Raw genomic sequence first — 26,650 nt, 5'->3', positions numbered from 1 at the left:
AAAATTTTTATAATAATTGGAGCAAGATAACTATAATTTTAATTTTACACTAAAAAGCATAGGCAAACATCTCCAGCAAAAAAATGTACTAAAATTTATGATATTTTTTGTTTAGTGCATGGATCTACGTATGTGCAGCGGAACAAAATTTATTTTGTAATTTTTAGATTTTTGTATGAATTACTACGTATTTATCAATTTTCAGTCAAATGAAAGAATAAAAGAAAAATAAATTAATAGGAAAAACACTTTGCACCTATTTTTTGTTTACTGCATGATCTATATATGTGGAGCTAAATAAAATTGGTTTTATAATTTAAAAAATTTTCTACGAATTACTACCAATTTATCAATTTTAAGCCAAATTAAAAAATAAAAAAGTAAACTAATAGGACAAATACTTTGCACCTAGGTCCCTGTATTTTCCTTGTTCTTAACGTGTTCTAATGTGTACTGGTCAATAATAAAAAATTTTACATTGAGAATCCTAGGAAAAATTGCTTTTTTTTCTCTTCTACGAGCGGTAGAAATGCAATAGGAGACTTTGCATTGGGAACCATAGAAAAAAAATCTATTTTCTTTTTGCCTTTCTAAGTGGACTGCGGAGGCTACCGATTTCAGGCAACTGAAGGCCGATAGGAGCGGACAGAAATGTATTGGGCAGACTAAAAATTTAGATCTATAGATAGACATAGAGATAGATATAGATATATATATATATAATTAGGTAATAGATATATAAATATAGATTTGATAGTTTTTTTCTGCACAAACATTTTTTTTACTGAAAACCCACGTCACAGCCGCGAGGGGCGCAAGGTAAACGTTAGCTGGGCCTGCAATAATCGACGCGCCACTCCGCGGAAGCCACAGCTGCCGCGGGCCCCAACAAATCCAGGCGGCCACACGCCGACGCAACTGGCTCTCCCTCCGTTCCCAAAGCCCAGCCACGGCGCGCATGGCGGCTGCAGCCGCGCTCCGCTGCTGCTTTCCCGGCTCTGCAATCGGTAGTGGCGTCGTCAGGTCCTCTTCCTCAAGGCGGGGCCGTAGCGCAGCTGCCGTAGCGGCGCCATCGCGGGAGGCGGAGCCGGTGCTTCGCTAGGGGACCATACCCGCGTCGACTTCCCCATCCTCCACCAGGTCACTCCTCGCTCCATCTCATGCGGCTGATTCTTGGGGTACATTTAAGACAACCTCAGCTTCTATGTAACGGGATTTTTAATTTTTTGCCATCGATGCCACTTCTCCATTTGTCTTTTTGTGTGCTTCTAAGTAATTGCCATGTAAACAGTGTTGTCATTTTGGCTGATGTGACACACTAGGATATGCCAGCATGGCAACGAGCTTAGGCCTTGTTTAGTTCCGAAAAGATTTTGAATTTTGTAGTATTTTCGTTTTTATTTGATAATAATCATGGATTAACTAGGTTTAAAAGATTCATCTCATGATTTATAGGTAAATTGTGCAATTAGTTTTTATTTTCGTCTATATCTAATGCTTCATCATGTGAGAATCTTAAAAAGTTTTTCGATTTTGGTGTGAACTAAACAAGGGCTTAGGAACTCTAACTTGGCACAGAAAATAACCTATTTACCCTTTCGCTTCTCTCTCAACTTACCCGACGCGTGGGTCCTACAAGTCAGCATCTTCTCCAACCTGCGGCCATCACCATGCAGGGAGAGAAAGGGGGGACCTCCCACGGTGCGGGGCGCATCGGCTGCGGATGTGCTCACGCCGTTTGATGAGATTGCGGTGGAAGGGACATGCTAAGATGTACGAACAGCGTGAGCGCATCCGCAGCCGATGCGCCCCATGCCGTGGGAGGTCCTCTCTTTCTCTCCCTGCATGGTGATGGCTGGAGGTTGGAGAAGATACTAACTAGGGATCCACGTGTCAGCAGGTTGAGAGAGAAGCAAAGGGGTAAATAGGCCATTTCCTGTGCCAAGTTAGAGCTCTCAAGCTCACTGCCACACTGGCATGTCCACCTGGTGTGCCACATCAACGAAAATGGCAAAAACGTAGGAGGTTCACTATTTACGATGGCAATTACATAGGAGCGCGCACAAAACTGACAAATGGAGGAGTGACAATGGCAAAAAGTTAAAAATCCCCTATGTAACAGTTGCATACCATTTCCGAACTTCTAACTGCTTATTACGAGCCGTTAGTTTTTTTGTTGGGTGAAAAAGCAACTGTGCTTATGACTTGCATGCTATTGCTATAAGATTAAGGAGCTTGCTTTTCTTGCTATTACAGTGTATTGCAGTTTTTGTTCCCTTTTTTGAATCAGTGTCATAGGTCTTGGTTAGGGCCGGTCCTGAGGATTTGGGCGCCTAGAGGGAAACTATAGAGTGAGAACCCTTAAAAATAGGCATTATGAAATGTTACCGATAAACACATATAAAATCAGTATTCATATCAAGCAATTTATTATTTATTGGTAATAATGTTTGTGCTTGTGCGCCGATGGGTGCAGGGGCTCACGGTGTTTTAATTTGGCATTTACGATATAACAAATAATGAGATTGAATAAACAGCAAAATGTAGGAATAGCGTGGATGAAGCCACATTGTACAAGCACATACATGAGCAAACTGTGTGCCTGGGATCAGCTACTATACAAGCACAGGCACATGTATAGAGGCTGAGAAATTATACAAGCAGAGATGCACATTTTTTTAGTAAAGACACATGTATACAGGATACAGGTGTGTAGTGTAATAGAAAATGTTTCTTTGGATGTTCCCTCTTAACACTGTATGATCAATGCTACAGTAGAAGATCCACATGCAAGAGTAAGAACGAAGCAGGATAACAGCAAAGTTGTGCTGCCATTTCACCTAGCCAGACGGTAGGCATGACAGCTGCTAAAGTCCAGCATCCAATTAGACAGCCACAAGGTCAAGCCAAGCAGGCCACATACAGGATCTGCATCGAATGTCTCGCAAAAATGAAGTGTTGGAGACATCAAGAAGCGTTGGATACATTGTCCCGTTAGCCGCTGGGACATCAAGAGGTATCAGACATGCCAGAGCTGGGTCGAACGGAAATAGGGGAGAAGCATTGGAGATGATGAGGAGTTGAGGACCGGAGCCTTCTTGTCTCAGCTAGCTGGGTAGCGCATCTGATTTCCAAGGAAATTGAGAGCACCAGAGAGAAGAGAACGACGGCGACCGATTCTCTAGTCCCATGTGGGAGATGATTACCTATGGCAAGGACTTTCAGGCAGCAGCTGCACCTCTGTGACAGCAAGGACCAAGAAAGTAATGAGGGGAATGAGAGGCAGTGGTGGTTGCTAGCTGTGTGCAGTTCGCCTGTGTGGGGGACTTAGAAGGGTTAGGGAAAGTCATGTTAGGCTGAGTGGGCCCGAAAATGACATCCTAATGGCATTTATCTTTCTTTATTCCTTCTTTTATTTTTCTTATCTCTGCTTTTTAATAAACCCTATAATGTGTGATTGCAAGCCTCATATCGAACAGATCGTCCAAAGCCCTGTCATACCCTGAAAATAGTTGGTTCATGTGCCAAGTTTCAAGCCATCATCCCTAAGAGGTATACCTCCCTACCTTCGTACCAGGAAGACCCTGTCATACGGGGAACCTTGTGACACTGGGTATGAGTTTTTGTAGCCCATTGTTTGTCTGGTGCATGTATCAATGCTGCCGTTTGGATTTCCATCAGATTGGCTCCATTTGTGAGCCTGGTTGTGTATTTCTTATTTTGATCATATTTTATTCCATAAATCACAAGTTAGGTCCATTTTTAATTTCTTCTCTTTTACAGTTATTTCAGTCAATGCGGCTGATGAACTGCAACAATGGTTTTCTGTTACCTGTGGTTCTATATTGCAAATAATAGCCTTAAGTCTGTTTAATACTAGCTTGGTAGACTGTGATTTCATTTATTACCATTGAAACTTGCAGGAATTTGATGGTGCCAAATTAGTTTACTTTGACAATGGTGCAACATCACAGAAACCTTTTAGTGTAATGGAAACATTAGATGAGTACTACCGATCGTACAATTCAAATTTGCATCGTGGTATTCATGCACTCAGGTAAATAAATACATATGTATGTAATTTCTCGATGCATGAACCAAAACTTTAGAATTCATGTTAATACTATCTTGAAATGTGCATTCACTGTTACCAACGTCACGTCACTAATGTTAAAATCCAGGATATATGCTGTGCAAGACTTGCTCTGCTGTTTTTATTTCATTCTGTTAAGCTCTCCATGTGCGTTCCACCTATACCAATCGATTCTATATCTATATAATCATGTGATAACCTGAAATTTGATGATGTTAGCTTTTTCAGTAATAGGTGCAAAAGAATTCAATGAATGCACTGTCAATAATCTGTCCATATTATCATTTGGTTTTTTTATTTTTTTTATTTTTTAAACCGCAGGAGAGCTGCGTTTCATTGTATTATAGAGAAGAAAAATAGGGGGGTCCCCAACAGGATCCTCACTCATACGGGGACCAAATATGAGTGAGGCGATTACACACCCGCATTTTTGAACACATAGAAAACAACCAAAACTTGACCACAACTAAACAACCCTAGTCAGCTAGCGCCAAACCAAGCTCTTGAAGCTTCTTCGCCCCAGACATGCTGAAAGGTCCAAATGGCTAGAGAGGGGAGGTGAATAGCCTATTTAAAATTTCTACAAACTTCACTAAGCAAGTGAGTTATAGTAAAACAAGTGGCGAAGCAATTCTAGCACTAGCTCAACTAAGCTATGCAAGCCACCTATACAAACTAGTACAAGGCTAAACACTAAAGCACAACAACAAGAGAAGGCTAGTTACACTCCTAAACAAGAAGACTAAACTAAACAAGCTAAACAACTAGCAAGGTATACAAGTAAGTAAAGGAGTGGAGAGTGATTGTTATACCAACGTTGTAGAGTAGAGATATATCCAACCAATCACTTACAATCACAAGAGAATCCTCGGCAAGAGATGACACAAGATTTTTTACCGAGGTTCACTTGCTTCCCGGCAAGCTACTCCTCGTTGTGGCGATACACCCACTTGATGGATCAGGAGCTAATTGGCAATCCAAAGCCAAACCCTCAGCGGGTCTCGCACATCCACTCACAAGATGGGGATCCTCCAAGCCACGAGCAATCCACTAGAGTAGCCAATTGCGATCTCCCGCGGGGAAGGCTCAAGAACCCCTCACAAATCACTTGGTGAGGCTCGAAATAATCTCCAATCACGAGCTCAACACCACCACTGCTCCAAGCCGTCTAGGGTGTCGGGAAACACCCAAGAGTAACAAGAAATCCGCAGCAAACTCAAGAATCAGGTGCCACTAAATGCAACTCTCAAAGCAATGCACTTGAATCTCACTCAATCTCACTAGGATGAGCAACCAAGCAAGGAGATGAGTGGAGGGAGTATTCTCTAGCTCAGTGTATGTCTCAAGTAATCAAATGTGCAAGATTTAGCCTCCCAAAGCCGGCCACCCTCTATTTATAAGCCCCTCAGAGAAACTAGCCGTTGGCCACTTTCACTGGGCTGAAAACGGGGGCACCGGACGCTACTAAGTGAGCACCGGACGCTCGACTCCCTGCGTCCGGTGCACTAGAGTTGGCCACGTGTCCGTCCTGAAACCCGCGTGTCAGATCCTAACAGTCATCTGCGGATCACCGGACGCTCTGCAGGTGCACACCGGACGCGTCTGGTGCACACCGGACTCATGCGCAGAGAGTTCCGCAAACCGCAGGGTCACCGGACGCTAAGCACCGGTAGCGTCCGGTGCTCACCGGACCCATGCGCAGTGAGGGTCGCAAAACGCCCGCTCACCGGACGCTCTCACAGTGCGTCCGGTGCTCAACCCTAGCAGGGTCAAGCACACCAGACTCTGAGGCCAGCGTCCGGTGCCTCCGCACTCAGCGTCCGGTGAGTGTTTCTCAGTGAGAAAACACTCCCGCGACTTCTCCAAATTTCCCACCGGCGCAATAGAAAAAGTACACTTATTTTTCTCAAAAGCGTCGAATCATACACCCCTCTCAACCCTAGGAACTCCACCTCCTTTGGAAAATGTGCTAACACCAACAACTGTCCACCACCAAAGTGCAAGTGTGTGAGCTTTTCACAAACATTTTCACCCAAAGGAGTTTAAGTAAGCACTTTACTAGATCCTAATGCATATGCTCAAGATATGGACCTAGTAGCACTTGATTCGAGAGATGACCGTGATTTCCCCTCTTGATAGTCGGCTATCTATCCTAAACCCGGTTAATCACTTCTCTACTCATCTTAGACCGACAAAAGTAAAACCCTATGTTTATACCTTTGCCTTGATAACTTTGCTCCTCGTCTATCACCATGATCTCCACTTCATGCTTTATCCCTTTGTAGTCATCTGGCCACCTCTCCATGCCACGATGCACCTTCATCACATGTGTTGCTATGCTTAACTCAAATCACTTAAACACAAGGGGTTAGCAACTTGGTGTCATTAATTACCAAAACCAAACTTGGGCTTTCAATCTCCCCTTTTTTGGTAATTGATGACAACCATCACAGAGATATGAAATTAAATCATAAAGAACTTGAATTGCTTGTCCAAAGCATTTTAATCATGAGACAAGGTTGGACAAACATTTCAATTTCGGTTTTGGTAGTACTAGCTCCCCCTACATATGTGCTTCCATGAGTTTGGTTCAAGTTTGCACATATGCATGAATTAGAGTTTTGGGAGATTTATTACTACCAAAATGATGCTAAGGTATATAGAATGGACCTTTGAAGCGTGATACCAATCGGAGTTGCCAATATACCATCCTTAGCACCAATGTAGCTAGACATACATCAAAAACTCAAGATACCTTGTGAGATCACATTATATGTCTAGATACCACAAAAAAAATAAAACTCTATGCTAGAATTCAAAGCATCATTCAAGTTCTATTTCTAGCAAGCACCAATCAAACAAGAGCAGGGAATTTAAACTTGCAATGCAGCACCTCATTATTTTAGTACACATTCAAATGCAACAAATGGTTCATGAGCTTGCTCCCCCTATTTGTGTGCTCAAGATTTAATTTAATTTTCCAAAAGTTTTCTCTTCCCCTTAAGCACTTTTCTCCCCCCTTTATGACTTTATCTTTGTTTCTCTCCCCCTTTGTCATCAATGACAACAAAGGTTCAAATTTTAGTGAGAATTAAGTCAATCAATGTGAGGGTCAAATTATGGTTCAATCTAGATCACTTGCTTAAAACATGTAATTCGGTTTGATCCAAGGACAAGCTTTTTCACACCTCATGAAGTATAAGGGTTATCTTGACCATATTGAATTACACATCATAAGCTCATATTCTAGATTCAACACTAGGCTTGCAAGCTCACAAACATGTTATATGCTACCACTAGATCAATCAAACATAGAAGCAATAGTGGTACCATACATACATCGAAATCATTTTGATTTTCATGAATGAGCCTATTGTCATGCAAACATGTCTATATGTTCTAATCATGTCCTTAGCAAGTATGAATGCTATGTCAACCAACTTTACCTTGCTTTGTTGGAGGAGAGGCATGTCATATATAAATGTGGGGGTGCACTCATCTCAAGTTGGAGAAGTCAAGTATGTTCAATTCAATTCTCAACTTGCAAAATCTCTTCTCATCAAGTGGCTTTGTGAAGATGTCGGCTAGTTAATCTTCGGTGTCAATGCTTTCAATGCTAATATCACCCTTTTGTTGATGGTCTCTTATGAAATGGTGTCTTATGTTAATGTGCTTGGTTCTTGAATGTTGAACCAGATTTTGTGTCATCTTGATTGCACTTTCATTGTCACATAGCAAAGGCACATTCTTGAATTTGATCCCAAAGTCATTCAAGGTAGCTTTCATCCAAAGCAATTGTGCACAACAACTACCGGCAATAATGTATTCAGCCTCGGCGGTTGACAGTGCAACACTATTTTGTTTCTTTGATGACCATGAGACCTTCATAGGAATTGACAAGTGCCATTTGTGCTCATTCTATCAATCTTGCATCCACCATAGTCGGAGTCCGAATATCCAATCAACTCAAAGTTAGACCCCTTGGGATACCAAAATCCAACATCATGAGTGCCCTGGAGATACCTTAATATTCTTTTGGTTGCCTTCAAGTGACTTTCTCTAGGTGAAGCTTGGTATCTTGCACATTTGCACACACTAAACATTACATCCGGCCTTGATGCGGTGACATAGAGCAAACTTCCAATCATAGAACGGTATAGCTTTTGATCTACCATGTTGCCACTAGCATCACTACCTAATTGATCATTTGTGCCCATAGGTGTGCTCACTGGTTTAGCTTCTTGCAACCCAAACTTCTTGATCATGTCCTTGATGTACTTGCCTTGACTTATAAAGGTGTCATCCTTCATTTGCTTGATTTGAAGTCCAAGGAAGTAACTAAGCTCTCTAATCATGGACATCTCAAACTCATTTGCCATCATTCTTCCAAACTCTTCACAAAAGTCTTGATTGGTTGATCCAAAGATGATATCATCAACATAGATTTGCAACACAAACAAGTCATTGCCTAGCTTCTTGGTGAACAGGGTAGTGTCAACCTTTCCCATCTTGAACCCTTTAGAGAGAAGGAAATCTCTCAATCTCTCATACCATGCTCTAGGTGCTTGCTTCAAACCATACAATGCCTTCTTGAGCTTGTAAACATGGTTGGGTTTCTTGTCATCTTCAAAACCGGGAGGTTGCTCAACATAAACCAACTCATTGATGTATCCATTGAGAAATGCACTCTTCACATCCATTTGATAGAGATTGATGTTGTGGGCACAAGCATAGGCTAATAATATTCTAATTGCCTCCAATCTTGCAACCGGTGCATATGTTTCTCCAAAGTCAAGACCTTCAACTTGAGTGTAACCTTGTGCTACTAATCTTGCTTTGTTTCTCACAACTACACCATCTTGATCTTGCTTGTTTCTAAAGACCCACTTGGTACCAATCACATTGTAGTTCTTTGGCCTCTCAACAAGCTCCCACACTTGATTTCTTGTGAAGTTGTTTAACTCTTCATGCATGGCATTTACCCAATCGGAATCCTTCAATGCATCTTCTATCTTCTTTGGTTCCTCAAATGAGACAAAAGAGTAGTGCTCACAAAAGGATGCTAGCCTTGATCTTGTTTGTACACCACTTTGAATACCTCCAATGACTTGATCCAATGGATGATCTCTTGCTATGCTTGCAGGTTGGAGTATTGGGAGTTGATTACTTCCACTAGCTTGACATTGATTTTGATCATCATCATGAGAGCAACTAGTACTTGCTTGATTTATATCAATTTGCACTTCTTGATTTATCATGTGAATGTCACCATCATCATCAACTTGCCTTGGCCTTATGTCACCTACATCCATGTTCTTCATTGCATTTGCCAATTGATCTACTCTCACATCATCAAGATTTTGAGCTTCATTTTGAGATCCCTTGGTTTCATCAAACTCAACATCATGGGCTTCTTCCAATGTGCCACTTGCCAAGTTCCAAACTCTATATGCCTTGCTTGTGGTGGAATAACCAAGTAAGAACCCTTCATCACATTTCTTCTCAAACTTCCTCAATCTAGTACCTTTCTTGAGAATGTAGCATTTGCAACCAAACACTCTAAAGTATGCAATGTTGGGCTTTCTTCCATTCAATAGCTCATATGGTGTCTTCCCAAGCTTCCCATGGCAATAGAGATGGTTGCTACAATAGCAAGCCATGTTGATAGCTTCACTCCAAAAAGAATGGCTAACATTGTATTCACTAAGCATTGATCTAGCCATATCAATCAAGGTTCTATTCTTCCTTTCAACTACACCATTGGATTGAGGAGTGTATGTTGGAGAGAATTGATGTCCAATGCCAAGATCATCACACAATTCCTCAATTCTTGTGTTGTTGAATTCACTACCATTGTTACTTCTAATCTTCTTGATAGTGGTTTCAAACTCATTTTGCACCCTCTTGACAAAAGACTTGAATAGATCACAAACATCACTCTTGTCGTAGAGGAAGAACACCCAAGTGTATCTAGTGTAGTCATCTACTATCACAAATCCATACTTGTTGCCACCAATGCTAGTATATGTTGTTGGCCCAAATAAATCCATGTGCAATAGCTCAAATGCCTTTGATGTGCTCATTTCACTTTTCTTAGGATGTGCATTTCCAACTTGCTTTCCGGCTTGACAAGCACTACATGGTTTATCCTTCTCAAAGGTGACATCCTTCAAGCCTCTAACTAAGTCATGCCTCAATAGTTTGTTCAATTGTTTCATTCCAACATGACCAAGCCTTCTATGCCACAACCAACCGAAACTTGATTTTCTAATTAGGCATGATGTCAAATGAGTGTCACTATCATTGAAATCAACCAAGTATAAGCTACCATGCCTAAATCCTTTGAATATCAAGTTTGATCCATCAACACTAACAACCTCAACATCATCACTTCCAAAGATGCACTTGAAACCAAGGTCACAAAGTTGTGCAATTGACAAGAGATTGAAATCAAGGCTCTCAACTAGCAACACATTTGATATGCTCATGTCATTTGAGATAGCAATTTTACCAAGCCCTTTGATCTTGCCTTTATTGTTGTTGCCGAAAGTGATAGAATCAAAGCCACCATTTTGATTTGTATCAATTGATTTGAACATACAAGACTCTCCGGTCATATGTTGAGTGCACCCACTATCAAGCACCCAATGCCTTCCTCTGGCTTTGTAATTGACCTACAAAACAAGATCAATTCTTTTTAGGTACCCAAACTTGATTGAGTCCTCCAAGGTTAGCAACTAAGCTCTTTGGTACCCAAATGGCTTTCTTCTTTGAGCCCATCCATGGTGCACCAATGAACTTAGCATGAACACCTTTTGTATCCTTGGTAAGCACATAGAAAGAATTAAGCTTAATTGAGGATACATAAGCTTTGGGTTTCTTGTTCATGCATTGTTGCTCTAGGTGACCAACTTGCTTGCAAGCTTTGCAATACCGGCCATTGTTCTTCACAAAACTAGTCTTATGAGGAGTAAAGGCGGCCTTGCCTTTCTTGGGGTTATAGCCTAATCCCTCTTTATACAGAGAAGCTCTGTGGCTACCGAAGCACATAAGCAAGCGGTCCTCACCAACATAAGCCTTGGCTAAGGTGTGATTGAGCTCTTTCACCTCCTTGAGAATTTCATTCTCAACTTCTAGTGTGGTGTCACAAGTGAAACCATCACTACTAGATGAGGATGATGTACTTGTGCTACATGAAGGGTTAGTAGAAGCAACAACAATAGGCTTACTTAAGATATCACATGTTAGGCCTATGTTGCAAGTTTTAGCTTTCTCCATTTTAGTTGGCTCATTTTCACATTTGTTAACTAGAGAGGAATGAGCTTCTTCAAGCTTAGTGTGAGCCTTTTGAAGCTTCTTATGGTCTTCCTTTAGACTCTCATAAGATGCTCTAAGCTCATGAAGTTCTTGCTCAAGGGTTTTCTTATCCTTAAGCATGGCCTTGCACTCCTTTCTAGTTTCTTTATAGTGATGAGTGCAATCTTCTAGCATAGTGATTAGTTCATCTTTAGTTGGTTCATCATCATCACTATCACTATCACTATCATGGTCACTCTCATCATCGGATGATGCCTTAGTGGCCTTAGCCATGAAGCATGATGGAGTGTCAAAGATGGAGCTCTTTCCTTGAATTGCAATGCTAGCATGCCCCTTCTTCTTGTTGCTCTCATCATCACTTGAGGAGTCATCACTATCCCAAGTTGCAACATGGGCATCACCCTTCTTCTTGTTTGAGCCTTCCTTCTTTTCTTGCTTCTTCATTTGCTTCTTTCTTTCCTTCTTGATAGCACTATATCAATCACTAGGCTTGCAAGCTCACAAACATGTCATATGCTACCACTAGATCAATCAAACATAGAAGCAATAGTGGTACCATACATACATCGAAATCATTTTGATTTTCATGAATGAGCCTATTGTCATGCAAACATGTCTATATGTTCTAATCATGTCCTTAGCAAGTATGAATGCTATGTCAACCAACTTTACCTTGCTTTGTTGGAGGAGAGGCATGTCATATATAAATGTGGGGGTGCACTCAACTCAAGTTGGAGAAGTCAAGTATGTTCAATTCAATTCTCAACTTGCAAAATCTCTTCTCATCAAGTGGCTTTGTGAAGATGTCGGCTAGTTGATCTTCGGTGCCAATGCTTTCAATGCTAATATCACCCTTTTGTTGATGGTCTCTTATGAAATGGTGCCTTATGTCAATGTGCTTGGTTCTTGAATGTTGAACCGGATTTTGTGTCATCTTGATTGCACTTTCATTGTCACATTGCAAAGGCACATTCTTGAATTTGATCCTAAAGTCATTCAAGGTAGCTTTCATCCAAAGTAATTGTGCACAACAACTACCGGCACTAATGTATTCAGCCTCGGCGGTTGACAGTGCAACACTATTTTGTTTCTTTGATGACCATGAAACTAGAGACCTTCCTAGCAATTGACAAGTGCCACTTGTGCTCATTCTATCAATCTTGCATCCACCATAGTCGGAGTCCGAATATCCAATCAACTCCACACCCCTCTCAACCCTAGGAACTCCACCTCCTTTGCAAAATGTGGTAACACCAACAAGTGTCCACCACCAAAGTGCAAGTGTGTGAGCTTTTCACAAACATTTCCACCCAAAGGAGTTTAAGTAAGCACTTTACTAGATCCTAATGCATATGCTCAAGATATGGACCTAGTAGCACTTGATTCGAGAGATGACCGTGATTTCCCCTCTTGATAGTCGGCTATCTATCCTAAACCCGGTCAATCACTTCTCTACTCATCTTAGACCGGCAACAGTAAAACCCTATGTTTATACCTTTGCTTTGATAACTTTGCTCCTCGTCTATCACCATGATCTCCACTTCATGCTTTATCCCTTTGTAGTCATGTGGCCACCTCTACATGCCACTATGCACCTTCATCACATGTGTTGCTATGTCTAACTCAAATCACTTAAACACAAGGCATTAGCAACTTGGTGTCATTAATTACCAAAATCAAACTTGGGCTTTCACATGCACCAGAGACTGTGTTCGTTCTTCAGCTCACTCCAAATCGTGCTAAGCGAAGGAGAAACCCCCTCAAAAACACATGCATTTCTATGTTTCCAAATAATCCAGGCCCCAAGAATAATTAGAGAGTTCACTCCTTTCCTGTGCTCCTTGCTAACTCTGCTAATCATCTTGCGGCACCATTCAGCAAAACTCCGCTCATTTTGTTGGGGCATTGAATTAGCAAGGTTCATTAGAGAGAATAATTTGAAACATACTTGTCTTGCCATCACACACGAAGTTAACAGATGTTGTATAGTCTCCTCTTCCTGGTCGCATAGGGCGCATTTATCCGGATGAGAGAGGCCCCTCTTAGAGAGCCTATCATCCATCCAACATCTATTGCGGATAGCCAGCCACAAGAACATTTTGCATTTGCTCGAAGCCCAAGACTTCCATAGACGATGCCAAGGCTCAAATGTCACTGCACCATAGAATAAAGCTGTATAGGCAGATTTGAAAGAGTAGCAGCCACTTGTATCCAGCCTCCATATGTGACGATCCTGTGCCTGCATTCATCTTTTGTTTGAGTTTTTCGTGTTTGTGCATCTACCAATGTATTTGTACATGATGTACCTTAACTGACTTGCTCACTTCATTTGGCATCAGCGCAAAGGCTACCAATGCATATGAAGGTGCCAGAAGAAAAGTTGCAAGTTTCGTCAATGCAGCTGATAGCAGAGAGATAGTTTTCACTCGTAATGCTACAGAAGCTATCAATTTGGTAGCATATTCATGGGGCCTATCTAACATAAAACAAAGAGATGAGGTGACTCATGTATTTGTTGCCGCCGATACATTATGTTTTACAAGTTCACTGTACCTGCTTATGTTCATAGGTTCCTATAAAATTGATGTAACTGAAAAATGAAAATAGTACTTTTATCAGTGTTTTGGCTTTTTTTACAGGCATCTATGAAAAATGAAATCTTTTATAATTCCTTTGCAGTTTGTTAGTATGTCCATCTAATGAATGCTAAAGATAAGTGTCAGTTTGTTGAATAAAAATTGTATCAAGCTGTATGATCTGGTTTATGTTCTTGAAAACATGCAGTCTTTCTTTTACTTCATGTTAAGAACCTTTCTCTCCTATTTTGTTGGCCAGATTGTTCTTACAGTTGCGGAGCATCATAGTACCATTATTCCATGGCAATTTGTTTCCCAGAAGACTGGTGCCACTTTAAAGTATGTTGGGCTGACTAAAGAAGAGGTTCCGGACATTGAACAGTTAAAAGCTCTTCTTTCAAACAAGACAAAGATAGTTGTTATCCGTCATGTCTCAAATGTACTTGGTAAGTCATCTTTTATTTGAAAGGAAAATTGGATGTTAGTAGGAGACTTCAACTTCTACAGATCACTCTCTGATAGAAAAAAGTATTGTTTCAAAAAAAATATAGAAATAAAGTGGTGGTAACATGAATGACATCATGATCTTTATGAAATAATAAGCAATTTGGGCTTGTTAGACATCCCACTCAAAGAAAGGAAATTTTCTTTGAGTAACATGCAAAGGGTGTATTTGGTTTGTGGAGTCACCCTATGCTTCATGAGGTGATGCATCATGAGTTCATCCCATGAATTTTAGTGGGATCAACCCATTCCTCATGCATATGCTAATTATTAGCTTGTGGGGAATAAGGTGGTGATAGATCAACTCATGCCATTCCACAAACCAAATAAAAAAGTGAGGAGTGAGAATAATGGACCACCTCATTCCTCAAACCAAACAGAGCCAAAGTGAACCACTCCTAGAGCAAATTGATTGGATCAGCGTCTATCCAAATACTTTCCTCTTTCCAATGGCCAGGCCATGCTTAGAACACATTCCCTGCAAAATTCAAATTGCTCCATCCACCCTGTTTTTTTATACTGTCAGATCCCACTGACAAATGGATTGATTGGACCCATAGAGTCCTCTCCTCTAGGTCCTCTTCTATTCTGTTGAATGGTGTTCCTGGCAGTCACTTTCACTGCAAGTGCGATGTGAAACAAGGTGACCCTTTGTCTCCCCTATTATTTGTCCTTGCGGCTGATCTCCTGCACTGCATCATCAACAAAGAGTTCCAAAATGTCCTTTTTGAGCTCCCCATTGCCTCATATGATTCAGCTCACTTCCCATTGTCCAGTATGCAGATGACACACTCTTGATCATGGAAGCCTCTCAGTGCGAACTCTTTACCTTGAAAGGCCTACTTGAATCCTTTGCACAATCAACTGGTTTGAGGGTCAATTACAAGAAGTCTTGTTTGGCCCCTTTAAACCTCTCTGATGATAAGGCCCAGCTCCTGGCTCGTGTCTTTGGTTGCAAACTTGAATCCTTGCCTTTCACTTATCTGGGTTTGGGCACCACCAAGCCAAGAGTTGAGCACTTTGGTTTCTTAATGAACAAAACTGAAAGGAAGCTCAGTGCCACCTCCCACCTCCAACCTGCTGACTCATGCTGGAAGATTGCAGCTGGTAAACTCAGTTCTTTCCTCCCTGCCCACTTCTGCAATGTGTACGCTCCAAATCCCAGTGACTGTACTAGATTATATTGATAGGGCAAGAAGACATTGTCTCTGGAGAGGCTCAAACTGTGATGTCAAAATGAAGCCTTAAGTAGCCTGGAAGAAATGTTCCAAACCAAAAAGGAAAGAAGGCCTTGGAATAATAAGCCTTAGAAGTGAAAATAATGCCCTCCTCAAACACTTGGACAAGTTTTACAACAAGAAAGAAATCCCTTGGGTCAAACTCATCTGGAAGGTCCACTATTCAAATGGACAAATCCCTCAAGAAAGAAATCCCTTGGGTCAAACTCATCTGGATGGTCCATGTAACACCCCAGAAACCACAAATACACCGGAATGCTACTAAATTACACAAACAACCACGGCACACAACCAATAAACAATTTGGCAGCATCTCCTTTTCATTTATAGCAAGCGGAAAAATAAAATATATAAATAACTGAAATACCCTAGGATTAATGAACATCCTAACACAAATGAGTTACTTCAACAGGAATCAAGTTTAACATCCACACTTTAAACAATTGCCTTCAAAACCACTGAGCAAACCAAATTATTATTTATTAAAACACAAGGTCTCTAATGAAGAAGTGTGTGATGTGCAGCTAATTCCCTCCCCAAGCAAGCATCAAGTACCTGGATTGAATAAAGCAAGGGTGAGATGAAATATCTCAACAAGCCAACTTGTTTTGACAAGCTATTTAAACCACAAGTTGAATTAACATCAATTTAATATGGTGTTCCCAATTGACATGATATCAAATTAAAGTAACGGTCTTCCGATTTAGAACATAGCCAACAATAGAGAACTTTATAGTAACGTGGATAAAAATCCCTTCAATAACATACTTCTCATGAATGCATATGAATGCAATGCATATGTCTCTTGCCTGCACACCCTACAAGGTGTGGAGCTACATCCCATGATGTTGTACTGTTACGGTCGTGACCATAGGTCGACGACATAACTTCCAATGCAAATGAATAATGCAATGCACCTGACATGCTGCAATGAAATTACATACACCACCAATGATACTTCAACTTCATCTTGACGATTGTGGGATAACCACATATAGCAATATGGAATAATAACATCACCATGAATAAATAAATAATACCACAATTAAATATGATTGAATAAACCAAGGTCAGATGTTTTGGATATTATTGGTATGATATTCTTACAGACAATAAGTTGTAGGTGATGAAAATAACAAGCCAAAACGGTAGCAAGCCACCGCTACATTCACTTGTCTCTTTACCGAAGGAGAACAAAAGAACTAGCGACGTTCTGAAGTGCTACCACCTGACCACAAATAATACTCAGTACATACACCAACATACAAGCAAGATTAAGAACAAATATGCACTAAAGAGCCCCAAACCTAACATTCAAGCCTCTACCGTTTGCGCTACCGATCAAGACAGCAGCACCGACTCTTCTCATTTTCATATACTTCAGAATACTCATCCAAAAATTCTCAAAATTTATCATCTTATGTAAAACTCAATTATAAACAATATGGGTATTATAAGTTTTTGCATAACAAGCCTTCAAGATGGGGTAAATAATCATGGAATCTAACTGAATATTTCTGACGTCCAAAACAGAACATCAAACTTCATAAATTCGTAACTGGAGATATACTTATTCAAAAATTACAAACTTTACCAATATAGAAAGCTTAACAAAAATCCTAGAACCTTTGTTAATAATAAAAGACCTAATTATTTGTTTAACAGGGTCAAAAACTGCATAGATCTAAAACTGTCCAGATTTTCGTCACTGTAAAACCCTCTAAACAGCGAACAAACAACCAATCAACAGCAGCAACCCTACTTTACATTTTTATTGTGCATAAGTTAAATGTTCAAAAATTATGAAATTTTTATAGAAAATATAAAACTCCATTATCTACAACTTTTATATAAAGCAGTATGACATATGAGATCTCCAAGATAGCATAAACAATCTCTGAACTTAACTAAACTTTTCTGACAACAAAAACAAGATAGCAAGCTTCTAAAATTCATAAGTGGAGTTATGCTTATCCAAGAATGATGATATTTGTCAATATAGAAAACCTGACTAATATTCTACAACTTTCATGTTATAAGCTTTGGATTTTAAGGACACAAAGATACTCATAACGAGCCAGAAGAAATGAGGTCATATCAAATCCCAATGGCTGCTTGCTAAAGAAATTATCTGTCAATTTGAAAAGGCACAGGAGGATAGGCCTTTGCAGCCAATTGAATTGTGGCTGAGAAACAAGCTCAGGAAGCATTCTCTTGCTCTAGCATCTTTACTGCCAACTATTGCCCGGCTCCGATCTAGAATTGGTTGGCTAAAAGAAGGAGATGCCAATACAAGGCTTTTTCACCAGCATGCCCGTTATAGAAAGAAGAAGAACTTCATCCCAAAATTGCAAGTTGGCGACTAACTCATTACACGTCATGAAGACAAGGCAGCTGCAGTCTTGGATTTTTATGATAACCTTATTGGGACAGATTATGGAAGAGACAGATCTATCAACCTAGAATCTCTTGGGTGTCCAAGCTTTGAGTTACTTAATCTGGATCTGCCTTTCTCTGAAGAAGAGGTCTTCAATTCCATAAAGAACCTGCCTCCGGATAAGGCCCCGGGACCCGATGGGTTTACGGGCAGATTTTATAAATGCTGCTGGGCTGTTATAAAAAATGACATAATGGCTGCCATACAGTCTCTGTGGAGTGGTAATTGTAGAAACTTAAGCAAATTGAATTCGGCTTACATAACTTTGATACCTAAAAACTTGAATGCGATGCAAGTTAAGGACTTTAGGCCTATCAGCTTGGTTCACAACTTTGCCAAACTGATGACCAAGGTTATGGCAAATCGGCTTGCAGATCGCCTTGATGAGATGGTCTCCCTAAATCAGAGTGCTTTTATTAAGAGAAGGTTCATCCAGGACAATTTCATGATGGTTCAGCAAACAGTGAAGTACCTTCATTCTCAGAAGCTGCCTAGATTACTCCTGAAATTAGACATCACCAGAGCATTTGATTCGGTTTCTTGGGCTTTCCTCTTGGAGGTTCTTAGGAAGCTGGGGTTTGGAGTGCGGTGGTGTGACTTGATCAGTGGCCTTCTATCTACTTCATCCACACAGGTGCTCCTCAATGGCATACCGGGAGAAAGAATAAAGCATAGAAGAGGTTTGAGGCAGGGAGACCCTTTATCACCCATGCTCTTCATTCTGGTTATGGATATCGTGAATTTGATGTTCACTAGGGCTGCAGATGCTGGATTACTTCAGCCCTTATCTACGAAACCTATTCAGCATAGGATCTCTCTTTATGCTGATGATGTCGCCCTTTTTCTCCAACCCACTGCAGCAGACATAAATTTGTTTTTACAGCTCCTGCATTTGTTTGGGGAAGCCTCGGGCCTCAAAACAAATGTTCAGAAAAACAATGTTTTGCCAATCTGCTGTGCTGAGGAGGACTTGACCCTCATTCAAAACATGCTGCCGTGTGAGGTTCTGAATTTCCCTTGCAAATATCTGGGTTTGCCCCTGTCAAATAAAAAATTGACTGAGCAGGTCCAACCCATCATTGATAAAGTTGCTGGACAGCTACCGGGGTGGAAGACAGATTTGATGACACGTGCTGGCAGGGTGATTCACGTGCAATTTGTGCTTACTGGTATCCTAATTTACGTTATTATGGCAATTGATCTTCCTCCTTGGGCTCTCAAAGCCATTGATAAGATTAGAAGGTCCTTCCTTTGGAAGGGTAGAAGAGAAGTGAATGGGGGCCATTGCATGGTTGCCTGGCCCAAGGTTTGCCGACCCCGGGAATTAGGCGGACTGGGAATATCTGATCTGAAAACTTTGGGGATTGCCTTGAAAGCAAGATGGCCCTGGCTGCAGCGGAGTGCTCCAAGCAAACCTTGGGCAAATCTGCCGGTCCAAGTCAGCAAGGAGGTCGCTGGACTGATCTCGGTCGCGGTTCGTATAGAAGTGGGGAGTGGCACTAATACCTTCTTCTAGAAAGATAAGTGGCTGGATGGTCAGGGAATCCAGGAGATTGCTCCTCTTGTTGTGGCTTTGGTTCCCAAAAGGCGGTTCAATAAACGCACTGTTAATGAGGCCCTTCCTGGGAACAGATGGATAGAAGACTTACAGGGCGAAGTTGACGCGGCTGCTCTAACTCAGTATGTTCATCTCTAGGATATTTTATCTGGGGTGGAGCTGAATGAGAGCAGTCCTGACAAACATGTATGGAGCCTAACTTCTTCAGGCCAGTACACAGCAAAGAGCCCCTACACTGCCCTGTTTAATGGAGCCATCGCTTTTGAACCCTTTGAGATAATTTGGAAGACTTGGGCGCCCCCAAAATGCAGATTTTTCATGTGGTTAGTGGCCCATAACAGGTGCTGGACTGCAGACAGGTTAGCAAAGAGGGGCCTCCCTCATCCTGATGTGTGCGTCCTATGCGACCAGCACGAGGAAGATCTCCATCATCTCCTTGTGGGCTGTGTATTTGCAAGAATTTTTTGGTTCACCTTCCTCTCTCACTTTGGTGCTGCAATCCTTGCTCCAACACCCGCTGATCAGAATTTCGAGGAGTGATGGAGAAAGATGGATGGTGCTGTTCAAAGTGACCTAAGACGGGGCGTGAATTCTTTGGTAATCCTAGGTGCCTGGAGTATTTGGCGGCACAGAAATGATTGTGTTTTCGACAATGTAACCCCAAATGTTAACTCAGTCCTGCATCTGGCCAAGGAGGAGGCTGGTCGATGCAGTGCGGCAGGGGCTAAGGGGATTTCCCTAATATCTGCCCCGGCTTCAGCTTAGTTGGGGGGTTCTCTCTTGGTCGTCCCTGTATTTCTTCCCCGGTGATTTAGCTATTTTTGTTTTAAGGCTGTGAGTGTGTGTGTTTGTGGGGTTTTGCCTCTGTATGGGTTTAGCCCCTGTAAGACTCTTTCCCGCTTCTATTAATATAATGATACACAGCTCTCCTGCGTCTTCGAAAAAAAAAGCCAAGAATCCAACTACACTTTTCAGATATCAGAACAACAACAGCTGACTAAAACGCACATAACTGGAGCTATAATGGTTGAAAATATATGATATTTAACAATCTGGAAAGCTTATGAAATTACAAATAAGTTTTATTTAGATCATACCATGAGATTATGGACGTATGACAACATAAAACTGAATGTATCTAACCGTGTCCTGATTTCTGACAGCACAAATGCATCAACAAACAATGACCATATCTCTTAGACCATAAGGGCTACAAGAGTGGTCGTTACGCCAAAAGAAAGATATTGAAGTCTGCTACTTGAATATAATTTTCCTATGATTTTTAGATATATAAACATAGCCCAAAACAGCATACAACTTACAACTGCGCAATCTGGAAAAAAACAGCAGGGCCTAATTTCGAGATTAGAACCCCAACTTGTCAACTAATCCAAAGGAATTGCCAAACCCTAGCATCGATTTCCCACAAAAACAAAAGGGAAAAGAAGGATCTTACCCTGATGATTTTAGATGAGGAACGAAAACGGCATTGATCCGTGATCCATGGGTGAAACCCTAGTTTCTCCCACCTCCTCCCTTCTCTCCTTTCTTTTCTCTTCTCCCCTCTCTTCCTTTCTTTTCCTGAATATGAACAGCTATGGATGGCACCTAAAGGCCTTTGGAGGGGGATATAAAAGGCCACCGCACTGCACTGCAGCGTTGCGCTACAGTAACATATTTCCTGTTTATTTGTTTTTCTGAAATTTATGTCTCCATGATCCAAATTCCAAATAATGCATATGGGTAGTGCAACTGAAAGCATTCGACGAGCTCTACGCATTTGTAGTCTCTGATTATTCATCCAAGCGACATAAAAATTATTTTTTTTGCCACTCACTATAACTCCTAATTAAGTATTTACAATTTTACGCTTTCTAACATACAAAACGTGTTTTGGGGTGTTACAGTCCACTATTCAAATGGACAAATCCCTCATGATATAACTGATAAGGGCTCATTTTGGTAGAGATGTTCTGAAGCTCTGTGATCTCATCAGGGGAATTGCTACCTGCAAAATTGGAGATGGATCCACAGTACTTTGTTGGTCTAACCTCTGGAATGATAATATGATGCAACACAAGTACCCAAGACTATATTCATTCACCAAGAACAAAAACACTTCAGTTGCTCAATTCTTGACGAACAACACTTTGAAAACTCAGTTTTATTTGCCTCTCTGTGCAAGCTCTTCAGGTATATCAGAACCTCCAAGAGTACATTCAAACAATTCAAGTCCATCCGGATTGCAAAGATTCTTGGCAGTACATTTGGGGAAACAATGCCTATACATCTTCTAGGTTCTACAATCTTGCCTACAAGAATGTCCAACCTCCTACCCTTTTCACTTGGATTTGGAATTCCAAGTGTTGTAACAAGCTCATAGTTTTCAGTTGGTTGCTTCTAATGGAAGGGAACAACTACAATCGTGTGCTCTGTAACTCTGTAACTGCAATGTTGAAGAGACAGCTTTCCATCTTTCTTCAGTTGTCCCTTCAGTCAAGCATGTTGGCAACACATTGGCATGCATTGGAATCTTGCTGCGAGTATCTTCAAAATGATAGTTCAAGGCAAGCAACATTTCTCGAGTTCCTTCTTCATGGAATTCTTCATCATTGGCGCCTGGCAAACCTGGAAACTAAGAAACAACTTTATCTTTGATCTTGGTTGCCCCTCTTCTGATTCATAGAGACAGCATTTGTTCGAGAAAGCTAGGCTTCAGGCACATAGATTTAGTTACTTAAAAAAAACACCTTTCCTCTCCCCGCTGAGCCTCTTTGCTTAGTCTCTGGTGCATGGCTGGGGCAAAGAAGCTCCTTGAGCTTGGTTTGGCGTTGGCTGACTAGGGCTGCTTAGTTAGGGTCTAGCTTCAGCTGATTTCTATGAGTCCAGTAAAGGTGTGTGTAATTGCCTTACTCATATTTGGTTCCCGTATGAGTGAGGATCTTGTTGGGGACCCACCCTATTTTTCTTCTCTATAATACAATGAAACGCAGCTCTCCTGCGGTTTTTAAAAAAAATGATTGTTGTACAGTTTTCTTTTTGTTGTCTTTTCCCTCTTCTCTTTGTTGTACAATTGCTTGTTTAGTGGTTCTTTTTCTTAATAAAAGCTTACAGGGGTGGCTTCCCTTGCTATATTTACGGGGTTTTTTAAAAAAGCTTTCATTATATTGTAGTAATGACAGAATTATGATTTGGATAGATGCAATTTGTAGTTTCTTTCATACGCAATTAAGCTGAAATGAAGCCTGATATGGTGAATTTTATGTTGTATATCAGTAGGTATTTTTTTGTTGTAGAGAGTTTCTGACAAATATTCTGTGATTGTATCCAACTTTAGTTTCTTGCTATTCCTATCAATTGATCTTGATGGCACAATTACTGAGTCTTATTCTACCACATTCCTTGATAATTTCCAGGTTCAATGCTTCCTATTGAGGACATTGTAACATGGTCAAAAAGAGTTGGGGCTAAGGTTCTTGTAGATGCTTGTGAAAGTGTTCCCCACATGCCAGTTGATGTTCAGAAGCTTGGTGCAGATTTCCTTGTAGCATCGTCACATAAGGTTTTCCTTATCAACCATCTATTACTAATAAAACTTTTAATAATGTTTGTATAGCCCGATAATTGACCATCATAAATTATTTGCTAACTTTCTCAGATGTGTGGCCCTACAGGCGTTGGATTTATGCACAGCTCATTTGAGATGTTGTCATCTATGGAGCCTTTCTTAGGTAAGACTAGGGATGAAAATGGGACGGATGTTCCCCGATATCCGTCCGTCCCGAAAGGGTCAAAACCTTATATGGATAGTATGTATCTGAATCTGAACATTTAATATCCGTCTGTATCCGAATTCCGAGTACTCAAAATTGAATTTTTTGATATGTACATGAAATAGATATCAATATCCGATGATCCGTATGCGGTTCTAATATCTGAGAAAAAATATGGGATATGGGACATAATGCAGGATCATTGGTATCCGATCCGGTTTCATTACTGCAAGGTGGAAGGAGTTTTGTTCAGTCTCTGTAGTGAGTAAATTCAGTAGTCAACATTTACTGCTACAAGACAGCTTTGCTAAGCCTCAGTTTTATATTTGCTATTTATTACTTAGGTTCATAATGCTGATTTTGCTGCAGGTGGTGGGGAAATGATTGCAGATGTGTTCAAAGACAAATCCACATATGCTGAACCTCCCTCTAGGTGACGAACTGCTTGCTTTGATCTTTCTAGATCTTCTGCTGGCTGCTATCATAGCTTCTGGAGAATGTACAGGTTATAGAGTATCTATTATGATGTCACTACACAACAGGGCACAATAATACAGTCATTATAACAATTGCCATGGCTAAAGGATGGCTTTCAATCAGACACACAGTCCAAATACTAAAAATAACATCCCACAGAAGTTTCTAATTGGAGATAGATTGATTTTGCTTTCATCTGAGCTAATGTTCTTCAGGTATTGAATTTGTGTGTTCTCATTTTGATATGGCACACCTTGAAAACTACTGGATGGTAACATGTACCAGAATTATTAGCAGGCAACACATCATTATTTTGATTTTATGTCTCCCCTTGTTTCCTTATGTTTGTTGTTCCCTTGCTTACTGTATGGTCTGAAAAGATTTGAGGCTGGAACTCCTGCAATTGGAGAAGCTATAGGATTGGGAGCAGCAATTGACTATTTATCATGCATTGGCATGGAGCAGATCCATGAATATGAGGTCCTTTTCTGTATCTTTGTGTCGTTCTTTTCTGAACCATTTGTTTTGCAGTATTTTTCTTCATTTTTAGTTTGGTTTATTCTACCACTCAAGAAAGAGTAAGGAATCTTTTTTTTAACAAAAGGAATCTATTATTGTGATGCACTCTCACTTCTGCTTTTTTTGCAGTCCAGAAAGAGTTAGGGACATATCTCTATGAAAGCCTTCTATCTGTTCCAAATGTCCGAATATATGGTCCGGCACCTTCCCAAACTGATCACCGTGCTCCTCTATGCTCTTTCAATATTGAGAATGTTCATCCTACAGACATTGCAGAAATTCTAGATCTCCAGGTATGTTGAAGTTTCAACAACTTGGTTTATACATAAACATAATTTTTTCAAAATAATGACAGTGACTCCTCTTGCTGATCTTTGTAAAGCCTCTTCTTTCTCTGCTGCACTGCCTATCATTTGCTGCAATTTGAGGATGTATAACATTTAGACACACTAAAATCTATGATCTTTGTGTCTCTGATTGTGTGTTATCTAGTTGACTTGCACTTAAATTACCGCTACCAGTAACAGATACTTGAGTTAACTTTTTTTTTATATATGATGCTTTTTCACACTTCTCGCGAACGAATCTTTGTCAGCACTGTTAGTTCAGTATTGATCCGGTGACCTTTTGTTTCAGCATGGCGTAGCAATTCGATCAGGGCATCATTGTGCACAGATTTTGCATAGGACCCTTGGTATCAATGCAAGTGCTCGTGCAAGTCTTCACTTTTACAATACAAAAGAGGAGGTGGATGTTTTCATCCATGGGCTTAAGGCCACTGTAGACTTCCTTACTTCTGAACACTAGTGCAGTTGAATTAGTAAGTTCTCCATTTTTGCCAGTTTCCTCATATCTCGTTTGAGCTGCTGTGTCCCTTTATGATATAGTTGGAACAAAGAAAACATTCAAAGTGTATACATATATGGCAACGGATCTAGTGCAAACTCATCTCCCGTGTAAACTGTGCAAACTCTAATCTGGACCGCAGGATATTGATCCAAGGGGGCGCATGAGAGAGGTGGAAGGAGGGATTTGTAAAAGTGTGATTAAGACAAAGATTCGTTCGCGAGAAGTGAGAAAAAGCAGTGCTGACAAAGATTCGTTCGCGAGATGAGTTTGCACTAGATCCGTTGGATCAACATCATGTGGTCCAGATTAGAGTTTGCACAGTTTGCATGTGAGATGAGTTTGCACTAGATCCGTTGCCTACATATATAACTTTCTGCTCTCTCTCTCTCTCTTTTTTTTCTGTTCTTGTATAATGAAATACAGAGTTCAGACAACCTTTTACCCTTGTCTATATGAGAAGTTATGGGTCAAATTAAAATATATTCTACTTGTTTGTTGGGGATTGAATTTGTCTCAACTATTTGAAGTTATTGAACAGTGTTTCTCTGATGGTATTGATATGTGGGATAATTACTCAAGCAGCAAGCAGCAGTAGTGCGTTTATGTTTGCATGTACCTGCATAAGTGATTTTTTTCTCTCTACTTTGAAACAAAGTAGACTGACCTGTGTTACAAGAAAGGAGGGGTATATGTGCATGATTTGCAAGGCATGGAGTTCCAGTTCAAATAACTCCTCTCAACAAAATGTGTCACTCATAATACAAGTGACGCGTTATTACAGGACGCGTCACAGACAGAGAGGCATAGCAGTGACTCTTATCAGCTGAACGCGTCACGATTAATATAAGTGACATGTTTTGTGTGGACGCGTCACTCATATATTCATCTTGCTGGACGCATCTAGCGGCACCAATCTTAATGCTTTTTAAGGCCTGACGAAAATTAAAAAAATCCCCGAAAAAAATCCCCATCTACGACCGTACGGACGCCGATCCCGGCCGCCGGTCGCCGCCGCCATCGATCCCCCACCTCCAGCCAGCATCGCTCTGTACCTGCGGTCCCGGCCGGTGTCAGCCCCGTCTTGTGGCAGCCCCCACCTCGACCACCAGCGGACGTCCCAGCACCTCCCACCTCCGGTAGTCGCCGCCGCCGACCTCGGCACCTCCAGCTCCCGGTACTACGAAGCCATGGGCGATTACGAAGCTTTCCCCCAATCTGCACCTACATACGTTGTTTATGCAGGTACTACTTTGTTTGAACATGCTCCTATTGCTATCCAGAACATCCCATGATTGATAGAAGTCCCAGA

General features: G+C 40.9%; 1 pseudogene; it reads left to right on the top strand.

The window, feature by feature from the left end:
• Positions 862-25,838, top strand: LOC8077769 (annotated as a pseudogene).

This window comes from Sorghum bicolor, chromosome 4 (genome assembly GCF_000003195.3).
Source record: "Sorghum bicolor cultivar BTx623 chromosome 4, Sorghum_bicolor_NCBIv3, whole genome shotgun sequence".
NCBI classification, from domain to species: domain Eukaryota; kingdom Viridiplantae; phylum Streptophyta; class Magnoliopsida; order Poales; family Poaceae; genus Sorghum; species Sorghum bicolor.
Note: the sequence above shows the minus strand (reverse complement) of the source record. Positions and strands in the feature narration are given on the sequence as shown.